Raw genomic sequence first — 15,334 nt, 5'->3', positions numbered from 1 at the left:
AAGGGACAATAGTGTTTTCTGTATCTCCATGGGTAGCTTAAGATTTTTGCTTTGCATTTGACAAGGATCTGGCTAGTGGTTTGTTCTTTTTCTGAAGCAAGTCTCTTAAGTCTCCTGTCTGTTCTCAGTCTTCTTATTCAGCACCCAGTAAGGTCTGTGGATAACAGCTGTGGATGAATGTGGACTCTCCTTGTGTTTTAAAGATTCCGGTTATTCTAAGATGTCATGCTAATAAGCACTTAGCTTTTAAGAAATATTCAGGATTTCAGGTGATTTCTTCTTACCCAGTTTTTCAGTCACTACCTCTTCCTCCTATGTTCTATCAAAAGAGAAGCAGTGAGGGACATCTGGGTGGCTCAGTTGGTTAAGCATCCAACTCGGTTTTGCTCAGGTCATGATCTCTGGGTTGCAGGATCAAGCCTTACATCAGGCTCTGTGCTCAGTGTGGAGTTGGCTTGAGATTCTATCTTCCTCTCCGCCTGACCCTCCTCCTGTTTGTTCTCTCTCTCTCTCAGATAAATAAATAAAATCTTAAAAAAAAGAGAGAGAGAGAACGAGAGGCAGTTGTTGTATCCCATATTTATCACAGGAAGGTTTCACCGGCTGGAATTTAGTACAACCAGTTGTACAATCTCAACTCTCTGTTGGGCTCCATAATGAATTATGCTTTTATAGATTGTTTAACTTTTGTTTATTGTTACAGTGGAAATTATTTTCTTCTGTGACTTTCTACAACCTATTTGGTATGGAAATCTCTCTTCCTCTGTTTCTAAAATGAGCTTATCACCAACCAAGTATCTATGAATAGATGAATTTGTATTTGGGGCCGGTATCCTGATATATTCTATTTCTCTATTCTTATCTAATTAGTAATTAGTTTATTTATCCCTTGTTTATATTCTGGATGATTGCTGATAAGGAATCTACACACCTTGACTTAACTTATTCTCTGACATTTACTTAGTCTTCCATATGAATTTTAGACTTCTACAATTCAGCAACAAAAACTCTGATTTTTATTGAATTGACATACATTTATTGATTAATTTATGAATAATAAACTTTCTTATCTATGAACTTTGTTTACTCCCATCCTTTATTGATGCCACTTAAAAATATGTATTCTACATAACTTTTTATTTGAAAACTCACATTTCATCACTAGATACTTTAAAAGTTTTATCTAAGTCTTGACATTTTGTTTTATGCTTTGGAGCATCAGAACCTCAACAGCTACCTATCACTGTTTCTAGACCATAGTGAACTTATATTCTTATTTTTTACCCAAAGTATGAATTTTAAGCCTTTTAAAAACTGTTGAAACTAAAGTTTTCTATTGTTTACAGAAAGTAATGTTTCACTATTATTCTCTCACTGTTTATAAAAATGCAATGCGGACATCTCAGAATATCACCTTTCCTGTAGATGTTACATCGTATTGAGAAATGTGGAGAGAAAAACTAATCTTTCATCACTGTATTCTTAAGGCTTATGAGAGTTTGTATCTGCACTCCACTGACTCTGCTACTCTAACAGAATTAGGAAGGCGAGAAATTAATATTCAAAATATTTATCTGCTCTGATATATCATCCGGGATTAAATTAATCTTTGGTTCATTATACATTTGAGGTAAAAACGTACCTGAGACCTGAAAATTGATGTGACTTTTATGTTTATTTTCCTGAAGTACAGATGCTCATGTCTGGCTTCTTTTCTTTATTTTATCCTTTGTAATTTGACAATCACAGAAAACCTTAAGAAATTATTATAATACTGATATCATCTGCTTATGAAGGTAAATGTCACCATCAAAGAGGACAGTCCCTAGATGTATCATTAATTATTTTATTGATCTTTTATCAATTTTATGTTTGAAAAGGTGGGGATCACTTTTCAGGAAAGGAATTATTAGATGAACCAACATATTTAAAAGCAATTTATCATTCCCAAAGTAGAGATAATTGTTATTTCAAAAGGCTGTTATATAGCCTTAATGTGAAAAATGGTAAAACCATGCTTTAATTATTTTTACCTAGCATGTATATCTTGATAGTCTTATAACAACCATTTCATCATTTGTAATAAAGTGTCCCCAAGAGAAATAGGAAAAACTGTACTTAGGAAATGGTATATAGGGGCGCCTGGGTGGCACAGCGGTTAAGCGTCTGCCTTCGGCTCAGGGCGTGATCCCCGTGTTATGGGATGGAGCCCCACATCAGGCTCCTCCGCTATGAGCCTGCTTCTTCCTTTCCCACTCCCCCTGCTTGTGTTCCCTCTCTTGCTGCCTGTCTCTCTCTCTGTCGAATAAATAAATAAAATCTTTAAAAAAAAAAAAAAAAGAAATGGTATATAAATGGCCAGCTATGTAAAATAAATTATGCCAAAAATTTTCACAGGATAGAAGCATAACTGAACAGGTATTAAGATGTGCTTTTTTTCTTTTTCTAAAAAAAATTAATAACCTGAAATATTAATATATTCTATAGTCTGTTTTAAAGTAAATTACTGGAAGACAGTGGTAAATATTAAGGCACAGAAAAGGTCAGTGGAAAATATTTTTTTGGGGGGGATGGGGGCTTTAAGTGCTTTTTTTCTTTTTAACTTTTTATTTAAATTCCAGTTAACATACAGTGAAATATTAGTTTCAGGTGTACAATTTAGAAAATATTCTTAAAAATTTCTCTAACTGGCAGTTTAATAAAAAATATAAGAATTTTTTGAAAGGTAGTTCTTTTTAAAACAACAAACATACTAATATATTATTTAGTAGAAGAAGCAAAATGAAATAAAAGTAATGCATTTAATTGTATGACTAAAAATAGTCCTTGGTCAAGAGTCCTTGAGCGTTCTCACTTTCTCTTGCATGCCTTAGGCAAGGGCACTAACTTCACTAACACCTACGAACGAGTCAGTTACCCATAATTCCTCACAATTATCATAATGATGCATTTCTCTTTTGCCATACACTTATATTCTGTAGTGACCGTTAAGCCATCAGAAAAAAAATCCCATACTAATATTTGTACAGATTTCATATAACGTTTTTAAAAAGATTTTATTTATTTATTTGACAGAGACACAGCCAGAGAAAGAGGGAACACAAGCAGGGGGAGTGGGAGAGGAAGAAGCAGGCTCCCAGTGGAGCAGGGAGCCCAATGTGGGGCTCGATCCCAGGAACCTGGGATCACGTTCTGGACCAAAGGCAGATGCTTAACGACTGAGCCACCCAGGCTCCCCTCATATCACATTTAAGGGATGAAAAAATAGCAGTAATCTCTGCCAAACTGGAGTAATTCTTGAATAAAATGTGGTGTCTTGCTCACATGCATACAAAACAAGGGATGAGTTAGAACATTATGTAATGCCATTTAGTTTAAAACAATCTGTCCTCTGTACGTATTCACTTCTAAAAAGCTTGTCATTTCTTGGCAATAATTTGGCATTGGAATACTGGAGATCTCAGTATTTTATTTTCAAACTAGAACTAGTGGATGTGTTTCTGTGAAGATGAAATGATATCTAATACTCATTTTCTAATGGCTCTCATGACTCACAATATTTTCCTGCAATGTAGCCCACAATGTAGCATTTTTACTAAAATTATTCATGTGAAACATCACCACATCTTCAAATTATTCTGATTAAACATCTATCCCTTCTTAGACAACATAAGTTATATGAAGTATTTGGTTAGATCAGCAAACATTTTGATCTTTCTCCTTGATTCCTAAGAAGTTATAATTTCCATATTTTCTGTAAATATAAGCATTCAACGTGTTTCTAACTTCAGAAAATTTTTATTTCAAATTCCTACTCTAGACTATGTTATGCACTTTTATTTTAAGTGATAATGATTTAAATCTCTATTCTACATTCCTAAGTCTAATGTCTTTCCAGCCAAAAGCCTAAATTGACAACTAATTGTCATAATTTTTCAGGATGTGTATTATTAATGTTTCAATCATAAACTTTAGAAATCCTAACTTCTTATATTTCCCAGAAAACCTGGCCATCCTTTTCATAGTTCCAACGTATCACAGTCATCCCAGCTACTAAATATAGACCCACTGGCAACAACACCAATAATTGCATTTACCATGCTAGATTTTTTGCTTCTACCTTAATAATGCCTCACTTTGAAACCCAGAACTTTTTAGAAATAATTACTAAGCAAGTTAAAAACAAAGTTAAAATAGCTCACATTCCAACATTTAGCCCATTTGAGCTAAATCAAAGAAGAAACTTCATGCCAAAATAGCTAAAATGTCCCATAAAACTTCCAAATGGACCTGTATCTGGGAGGTGTAGGCCCTATAGTCCTCTTCCACTGACCCTTTGAGATTAGTAAACTTGGGATGGAGAAAGGAACTGGATTGGAAAACATTATATAACTAAAATTTGATGCTCTCGTCCTCAAAAATCCATCATACCACTAAGATGTTTTCATATCTTTGATTTCTTGAACAATGGTCCCAGTTGAGTACCTCATCTCTCACTTAAGTCATGTCAAAAATAGCCACCTCGTCTTCATAATTTATTTTTCAAATTCATTGTCCTTAGTCAAAGAACTATTTTTTTCTAAGTATAAAAAAAGACTATCACCCTTATCCCTGCTTAAAAATAATTAGTACTTCCACATTACTTATAGAATTCTGCCCAAATATTTTACCTGAATGGCAAGGTTGTGACTATATTCACAGACTGGACCATGTATTCACACAAGCAAGTTTAATTTACTTTACTGGTTTATACAACATGACTAAATCTCAGATTACTCATATGAATATGGAATTCCTACATATTTGTTAAAATTAATTGAAATAACACATAAAATTCTTGGCTTGCACCTGACACACAATACTCCATAAAACAGTTTTTAGCATTAAAAGTCTTTTATAACCCCTCCCCTTTCTTACTATGTTTCTGGGCTTTTAATCTGCCAGTAATATCATAATAAAACATAAAGCAAATTTTCAGGATTCTGGTTTTTATGTCTTTGTTTCCTTTTAAATATACTATCTAAATGCTCAAATCTGTATGTTAATGCCACATATTTTTTTTGAAAAGTTATTTGGTCAAACATCAGTTCAAATTGTTTCTACCTCTGTTCTCCCCCAAATTTTGCTTGTATAACTTAAAAGTCCAGCACAGTCCATGAAAGAATAAAAACATGGACTTTATTAAAAGTAAAAACTTCCATCTTGCAAAAGACCTGTGAAGAAAATAAAAAGACAAGACACTGGGAGAAAAAGTTTCCAAAACACATATCTGATAAAGGACTTCTATCTAGAATCTATGAAGAGTTTTTAAAATTCAAGAAGAAAAAAAAATCCTTTGTGAGTTCAGATGGCTATAACAAAATACCGTAAGCTAGATGTCTTGTAAAGTACAGAAATGTATTTCTCTTATTTCTGGAGGGTGGAAGTCTGAGATCAGTGTGCCTGAAGGGTGGGGTTCTGGCAAGAGGCCTCCTCCAAATTCCAGATGGTAGATTCTCTGTGTGTCCTCAGGTAGAGGAGAGAAGAACAGAGGAAACAAGCTCTCCTCGTGACTCTTCTAAGGGAACTAATTTTATTCATCAGGACTCCACCAGTAAAACATGATCAAATTCTAAAAACTTGCCCAAGGTCCCACTTCCTAACACCATCATCTTGATTCAAATCAGGAAAGACTGTGACATTGCAATGGAGAAGCATGCGAGGATAATAAACATCGTCCTAGGGGTGCTGTTAATTATCAGACCTCTTAATGGGGCTAGTGAATAACACTGTTGGCATTTTATATGGAGTGCTGAGTATAGGACTATAGTCATAATACGCTCACTACTTGCTATTTTTTTGTTTTAATATGCAACTGTAGTAGTGTTGTGAAAAATAAATGAAGGATAAGCTCGAATATAAAAGGCCTCCCAAAAAGAAAAGGGTTTTAACACTCCCTTTCTGTCAAATAAAATCTTTTAAAAAAGGGGGGCTGTTGTCTGGGTGGTTCAGTCAGTTAAGTGTCTGCCTTCAGCTCAGATCATGATCCCAGGGTCCTGAGACTGAGTCCCACATCAGGCTCCCAGCTCCCTCTGCTGCTCCCCCTGCTTGCACTCTCATGCTTGGTTGCTCTCTCTCTCTCTCAAAATCTTAGAAAAAAAAAGTTTCAATGCATATATTTTAAAAGGACACAAACACTCAGTTTATAACTGAATTTTAAAAATGAACAGATCTGGACCTCATCAAAGAAGGTATTCAGATGGGAACTAAAGAAATGAAAAGATGCTTAATATCATATGTCGTCAAGGAATTGCAAGTTAAAACAAACATGAAATACCAGTACATAATTATGAGAATGCTAATATTGAAAAGACAACACCAAATGCTAAGAAAAATGTGGAGCAACAGGAACTCCCATTCATTGCTGGTGGGACTAGAAAATTGTGCAGCCAATTGGGAAGATAGTTTGGCAATTCCTTATGAAAATAAACATAATTTATCCATATGATCCAGCAGTTGTACTCCCAAATGAGTTGAAAATTTTCACACAAAAATCTCCACGCAAGATGCTTATAGCAGCTTTTTCATGATTATCCCAACTTGGAAACCATAAAGGCATTCTTCAACAGGTACATGGAAACAAACTGACATATAGTGAGGTATTATTCAGTAATAAAATAAATAAGCTATCAAGATTTGAAAAAGACATGAAGGAAACAAATGCCTATTGCTAAGTAAAAGAAGCCAATACAAAAAGTCTGCATACTGTAGGATTCAAACTAAAGGACAGTCTGAAAAAAGGAAAACCAGGGAGACCTAGGATCAGTGATCACCAGGGACTGGGGAGATAGATGGAGGGCTGAATTGGCAGAAAACAGGGCATTTTTAAAGCAGTGAAACTATTCATATGATACTATAATGGTGGATACATTTGCTAAAACGCAGAATATACAACAAAGAGTGAACTCTGATGCAAAGTAGATTTAGTTAATAATGTAATGGCTTTGGTTTATCAGCTGTAACTAATGTACCATACTAATGCCAGATGTTAATAAGGAGAAACTATTTTGTTTGGGGGTGGTAGTGAGGGGCAATATGGGAACTATCTGTACTTTTTATTTTTTCTGTAAACCTAAAACTTCTCTAAAAATCATCTATTAATTTAAAAAATGTGTATCATAGAAGTGTATGCTATGCTTCTCAATTACATGTATGCTTCTCAATTTCTATAACTTTGTCGTGAATCTCTACTGCATGATGTATGTTATGAAGAAGGCTACTTTCTAATTAATTGTATCTTAATCTTGTTATATTTTTGAATGATCCATTCTTTGAGGTAAATATTCAGACCTTACTCTGCTTTCCTTCTTCTGATCATCCTGTCCAATCTCAGCATTTAGCATGTGGATATTTGGGAGGACTTGTATTATCTAACAAGGGAGGGAATGAAACAGGGACATTTTCTGGGATTTTTCTTCCTGCACTTTTTTAAAAAGACTATTTATTTTAGATAGCAGAGGGGTAGGAGAGGGACAAGCAGACGCCACACTGAGCACTAACTCCTCAAAGGGCTTGATCACAAGACTCTGAGATCATGACCTGAGCTGAAATTAAGAGTTAGACACTCAATCAACTCAGCCACCCAGGCGCCCCTCTCCTACATTCTTTTATCCTCCACATCTCATTCTCCATTGGGTCAGAATGGTCAAATTGTCCAATAGAATGCTGCTTAAGATTCTGGATTAAAAAGATCTTTTTGTGTGACGAACACTTGTATGCTAAGCGCAATAGGTTAGGCATATTGTTTATATGATTGGCAAGCTAATTAGGAATTACACTTAAAACACATACACACACATTGGTTTACTATATAAAATGTATTACTCTATCACTCAAATATGTGAGTCCTCCTGGCAGTAGTAGTTGGTTTTAAATATTTTTTTTTCCCCACAGGTTTTAAACCTCTTAAGACTACGATCACTCATTTATTCACTCATTTAGTCATTCAATTAACAGTTACACTTAGCAATATATGTTTCCAAAGTAGGTTCTGAGCAGATGTATATTGAATTAAAGGATGTACTTTGAGCTAATGATAATTGTCTTCAATAATGTAGATTTCATAGGCATAAATTCAAGAACTCTCTAAATAAGATCTAACAAATAGACTTCATTTCTTTTTGAATCATTAAGATCACTTGTTCCTGCATTCTGTTAACTGCTAGAACAGTTCCTGGAATTTATTCTAATGATGTTACATTTTTAAATTTGAGAGCAAATTACTTAGTGAATTCCCGTCTTGCAAATTTTCTTCCATATTATCATGAAACAAATTTTTAAATGTCAAACTTGAGAATTTCTAGTTTAAAAATAGATTTTTGAGGGATGTGTGGTATTTTAAGATGATGTATTATGTTTTATGCATTGTCAATTCCAAAGTGGCAAATAGTCAATATTCCGAAAAGTTGAATATAAAATGGTTTCCTCTTGGAACATGTCACTGGAGAAACTAATTTTCCATGAAACACATTACTAGAAAATATCATTCTAACATTTATTAATGCAAGGTGCTTTTATCTTAAGTGCTATATGCAAATTTTTTAGATAAAGAACAGTACTTTCAGGGAATCACTGAACCATTTGGAAATAATTTTTTGCCTATGTAGTTGAAACATACTTTTATATTAGAAGTTCTTTTAATTTATTTTTTTTTAAGATTTTATTTATTTATTCGACAGGATAGAGACAGCCAGCTAGAGAGGGAACACAAGCAGGGGGAGTGGGAGAGAAAGAAGCAGGCTCATAGCAGAGGAGCCTGATGTGGGGCTCGATCCCATAACGCCGGGATCACGCCCTGAGCCGAAGGCAGACGCTTAACCGCTGTGCCACCCAGGCGCCCCAAAAGTTCCTTTAATTTCTGATACATGTCGAAATAAAGTCCTACTACAAAAATTTTCCAAATCCCATTAAAATGTCAGATTTAGTCATTTTAGATTTGTTGCACAAATGGGGCAACTCTAGTAGTGTGTTCTGATGTAAGAAGTAACAGAAATATATTTACTAAATAATGCTTACTGAATGAATTTCTTGAACAATACTTTCAACCAGTTACTACAGTTATATGAACATTTAGCTATTTTATTATTTGTACAAAAATTGAAAGAAAAAAAATCCCCAGTTAAAGTTTATATTAAGATGAATGCAATTATTTTTTCAGTAATTTTACTTGATGTAAACATTGAAACATCTATATTTACATCCTTATATTTTTAGACTTCAACAGAATTATATACATACATATATATAGACTCTAGTAAGCACATTGGTAAACAAAATCTAAAATCATTTCAAGAACTCGCATTTTTAAAGTAAGTTACCATGCAAATGATTAATGTTAACTAAGTCTAAAGCAGTTATAAAGATCAAACTATAAAATAGCAAGCTGAGAGATGAGAATATTCATAAGTCTATGAGCAAAATGGAAGAGAGAATAACTTCCTGAAATGCTGAGTTCTAAATGCCTGGGCATTTATTCTTGATTATTTATAAAAATTAAATGCCATAGAAACACACAGATTTAAGTTAAATATTCCATTTTATTGCTATTTTAAAAGGCAAGAAGCTGAATTAGTATGTAGCTGCTTGTATATTTCCTAGTAGTCTGAATACAAGGAATTAAATCCTGTTTCCCACTCCCATGCATACACATGGTGATGGTAATGGTTGTGAGCAAGAGCCATAGTGTATACTACATCATCTGGAAGGACAGTGGCAAGAATGATTTTGTTTGGCATCACATTTTATTTTCACATTACTTTCTATTTTATGGGCTTTGGCTTTTGGTTAAATACCTTTGAATCCCAGTGCTACTCTGGAATATCTCTGTGATTTGTAATTTTGGGCAAGCTGCTTAATGTTGTGACTCTCAATTACCTCATCTGTAATAGAGCAAATGATAACAATAGTATTATACAGTTTTGCTCAGTGGATTTAAATGAGTATACCTTTATCCCTGATGGTGTCTGGCATAATGTAAGCACTACAAATGTATTAGAAATCGTTAGTATCATCATAATTATATACTAGTTACTGTAGTATACACTTTAAATACATTACCTTAGTCCTTATAGACAGTGTGGCAAAACTGTGGCTATGTAATGTATCTCCTATATTGGGTATTGTGTGGGAGACAACTCCTTAGAGATAAATTGTACTGAGATTGCATGAGTTTTCGGTATATGGAAACAGTTCATAGGATATCAGTATACTGTTAATTCCAGGATAATGTGAGTTGAGTCTTTTTCAAGACTGTCCCCATCTTAATTATACAGATCAAAAAGGACTTTTCAGCTTGGGACTATTTTCACTGTTTTCCTTTTCTTTGATGCTATCCATTTGTGTTCTTCATAACATTGCTTTCCTGGTATTCATTTTATGTCTTTAAGACACTCTAAGAAAATAATGAGGTGATTGTGAAATTATATATTTAGGAATGTTTCACATATCAGCTCTTCTGAATATTTCATATAACAGCTCCTCTACTGAAAGGAGCAAATGATCAATTCAGTAGAAATGAGGAGTCATCAACAATAGACATTTGCTCTTCATTCTCAATAAACCCATTATCATTTCTGATCATATTTTAAGTTGGCTGAAACTTGATTTAGCATTGGTTAAGACTGAAACTTTACACACTCCTGAAAGAACGTGGCTCATTGTAATGCTTCCTTTCTTTCTTCCCTTCTTTCTCCTTTTTTGATTTGAAGAGGGAGAATCTTAGACTCTTGAGATCATGAGACTGATCCTTATATCAAGCCAAGATTTCTAAGAGTTGCTGGATAAATTATTCCCTGGTGTTAGATATTTTAAAACATTCTCAGAACACATTTTATAATCATTTGTTTAATAATTGCTATTTTTCTTGAGTATTTGACATCTGACGAGTATCTATTTCATGAAAATTAGTAGGAAGCCAATAAGTGTAATATGTGTTCTTGTTTGCAACTTTTTTTCCCTTGGAAAACTTCTGATATTTTCCAATTCCTGAAAACCTCAAAAACTGATTGTAAATATTGCATCAGATATTAACAGTTGAGTATTATGTTTTTCCAACAGTAATCAAAAAAAGAATGCAATATACAAAAATATTGTTTCAGTCTTTATTAGCTTTCCTTTCTCTTTGTTCTATTGATGTCTTTTTTCTTTGATACCTAATTTTTTGTAATTAACTTAAACTGATAAATGCACATATTACTTTTAGTTTCTATATAGATCAATTAAAATTTGAGAAAAATTTTAGTTGGATTTTTTAAAGAAGATATCATGAAAATACGTATATTTTTGCATGTGGCATAATATAGTAATAAAACAGAGACTGCCTTTTTTCCATCAGTATATCTTTGGCATATCTTTTATAAAAGTCTAGTAAGTTTATGAAATAAATTGACCAAGAAAATTCTTTTCCATTTATCGTGATCTAAGCATACAACCTAGTGTCATTTGTGCAACTGAGTATATGTATATCCATCTAAAAATAGACAAGTTGAGCAAGCAGAACATGACTATGAGGTTGGTTTGTGTCACATTCACAAAATGGACTTCTACATTTGCTTTAAAAAGTCAAAGATAAAAGGAGACTTGTTGTTAGTTCAGTTAATTGAACATTAGTTATCTAATGAGGTAAAGTGATACAATTGATAACATATTTAAAAATATAATCCCTGAATTAAACACATTTGCAATTTCAGAATATTTGTGTAAAATTTTCAACTCTCTCAGGTTCCTGATCTGGGACTCAGTAGAAAGCTCATACATAGAGAATTATCAAATGAATAAGCAAAGTTGTACTTTTATAAATCCATCCAGATATACATGTCTGCCTTCTCAGTTTTTACCATAATATTTTCTTGCTCTGGTGGTTCATGTAATTGAATGGGAAAAAATGGTTCCTTGTAGTATTAGGGTTAGGGCTAAGCTGATGAAACAAAATTTCAGGAGATTCTGGGCGCATAAGACATAGTATATATCACTTTTAATAGTTTTGCTTTATACATTCAATCAGATAACTAAGTTCTTGCGGTACCTCCTGGAACATTTTGTTGATCTTCAAGATTGGGTGGAATGAACCATCTTTCCATTTACATTCGTTCCCCAACAAGGAAAAAAAAAGTGCTAGCTAAAGAAATGTTTTAAATTTAAATTGGGGATGACCAAAAGTTGTACAGGTGAAGTCTCTACTCATATAACCATCTGCACAGCTACAACTGTCTTCCTTGGGAAGTAGGTGGATTGATTATTTATTTATTTATTTATTTATTTATTTATTTATTTATTTATTTTAGGTTGGCGACCAATAGCTTTTACTACTTTATTAAGGTTAGTGTATGAATAGCAAAAGAAAGAATAACTGATAGGTTATTAAAGGAGTAAAGGTAGTACAGAAACTTTAAAGATGCTGGAGAAAAATTCAATTGCTCTCCTTTCTTTAATAAAATCAATTAAAAATAAGATGAATGATATGAAGGCTTTCTTCATTTTTTTTTTTTTTGTTAAACCTTAGAAACAGCCAACTAGAAAACAGATTCCTAAAAGAAGGTCTGTGATTTTCAGCAGTTTCTGAAATTGAGTGAGAGCACAGAGAATACAGGTCCAGAGATCATAGGCTTTTTGCAGAGTATTGAGAAGAGGAGATTTACTAGGACTAATCTGAAACTGTGCTGGAGGAGGAGGCAAAGATAAATATATACACATGGATATTTTGTTTTCAAAGTTCACACCTCTGTTGTTGCACGTTAGATGATGAATTGAAGGGGGTAAGCAATGCTGGATTGGGAGACAATTTCCTCTGGGTTTCTCATGTGCATGAATATTTTATGAGTAGAGGCAATGACTGACGTTATTCCAGACTATGATTTGAAAGATAGAGATAGTACCATTGTCTGGAGCAAAAAGCAGATTTGTTAGTCATCCAAAATAATAAAGATATCCTTTCCCTTCAAGCAAAGATCAGGCAGACTAGCTACTCATTAGAAAAGATCATGGTTCCCTGTGCTTGAAGTACCTCTCCTATAAAACAACCTATTGTGTATGCAGGTGTTGTCTGACCTTCTTACTAGTGCCTTGTGGGATTTGTTTTTTGAGGAACCAGCACCAATCCTGATAGTTTTCTTAATGTTGTTGCCATGAGTAATCTCCTTTGTCTTTATCCTCAGAGTTTCAGGTCTTCTGCCAGTTTTTACAAAATTGTGACAGATTAATTTTTTAGTTCAAAGTATGGAACACACTCTGTACCTTCATAGTTCTTGACATCCTGAAACTGGTGATCATAGAAGAAACAATAAATTAGAAAATTACCATATGGCAAATAGTATAGTAGAAACTAATTTGGGGTGCCTGGGTGGCTCAGTCAGTTAACCATCCAAAATTTTATTTTGGAACAGGGCATTATCTTGAGGTAGTGAGATCCAGCCCTGCCTTGGGTTCCATGGGAGCCTGCTGAGGATTCTCTTTCTCTCTCCCTATGCCCCTCCCCCACACCTCTCTCTAAAGCAAAAGCAAAAACAACTAATTTAGCCAATGAATGCAAATGCATCTTCAAAATAGTGGGTGAGAGTTGGAGGAGAAACAAGGTATTCACATGTTCTTGAAGGACCACCACACAAAATATTACAAAGTAAAGGAATTAACATTGCAATAACTGAACAAAAAATAAGATACAATCTAATTAGAAGCAGTGAGAAAACAAAGCCTTATTTCTGTAAAAGAGCTTTATTACTGCCAAAAATCAAGTATGCATAATTATGAGGAAATACCAGAAAAAAATGAAGTTTTACATAAGAGCACTTCAAAAATGCAAGTTATGAAAGTCCAGAAAAGAAAAGTTCAGGAAGTCCAGAAAGGAAAAAAAAAGTTCCACATTGAAGAAGACTTAAGAGCTATGACAACCAAATGCAATGTATGGTGTAAATTGAACTATTTTTCCTGTTAAAATAAAATGTAACATTATACTAGGTAAATAAGGCAAATATATATTCTCTCTTATTTGACTTCTGGAAATAACAGGACTGAAGGCTGTGAATTAGATGGCATTTATCAATATTAATATCTGAACTTGATGGTTTTAATGTAATTAGGTAGGACGATGTTCTTGGTTTTAAAAATTACAAAGGTTTTTCAGTGTCAGTAATCTCTCAATTCAGGGGAATAAGTGTTTTTTGTTGTTGTTCGTTTTGTTTTGGTCACATTCTTGTACTTTAAAAAAAATCTATGTAGCAGCTTATAGAACAAGAAAATATTAAGATATAGAATATCTGAAAAACATTACTAGCTACTTTGACCTAATTGATACTTATGGAGCAATATATGAAACAACTTCCAGATAAACACACTTCTAAATAATAATTGAATCAAAGTAGAATTCAAAAGAGAAACTGAGAAATATTTCTAACTGAATGATGATACAAGATGTCAGAATCAGTAGGATCTAGTGAGAGAAATGCTTAGATGAAATTTATACCTTTAAATGCTTCCATTAGGAAAGAAATGGAGTCAGTCTAAAATTGATGGCTTAAGAGACCAATTTATTAAGCTGAAAGATAAAGTATTTCTACCTTAAAATTCAAGAAAGTAATAATAAAAGTGTATCAATCAATGAAATTGAAAAAAGTAAATTGTAGGAAACAAAAGCCAATGTTTAGAAAAAAAATAATGAAATCTAGCAAAATTGACAGAAAAGGGAAGAAAAAAATTACCAATATCACAGATAAAGCAGAGGTTATCACTAGGGATCTTACACAAAAAATAAGGCATTATGAATACCTTTATGTCAACCAATCTGACAACGTAAATGAAATTTCACACTTAAATGAGCACACAAGATCACAAGATGAAAGATAAAATCAAAAGAATACTCTCTATTTAATTTGACTTTATTAAAAAATTCCTCACAAATAAGCACTCAGACCCAGATGATTTTGTTGGTGATTTCTATCAGACATTTAAGAAATAAAGAACAGCAATTTTATATAAGCTTTTAAAAAAATATATAGGAGTGAACACTACCTAGCAAAATTTAGAAGGTTAATATAATCCCAATACCAAAACCTGAGGAATGCATTAAAAAAGGGAGGGAGGAAAGAAGAAAGAATATTATAGATCATTTTTCATCATGAACATAAATGCAGCGCCCTTAACAAATAGCAAATGGAATCCAGCAATATTTAAAAGGAAAATATGTCATGACCCAGTGGGTTTCATTGCAAAAATGCAAGCTTGCTTTAGCACTCGAAAAACAATCCATATAATTCATCATATTAAAAGAATAAAATGAGGGGTGCCTGGGTGGTGCAGTTGTTAA

The sequence above is a fragment of the Ursus maritimus genome, unplaced genomic scaffold, assembly GCF_017311325.1.
Source record: "Ursus maritimus isolate PB19 unplaced genomic scaffold, ASM1731132v1 scaffold_1, whole genome shotgun sequence".
NCBI classification, from domain to species: Eukaryota; Metazoa; Chordata; class Mammalia; order Carnivora; family Ursidae; genus Ursus; species Ursus maritimus.
Note: the sequence above shows the minus strand (reverse complement) of the source record.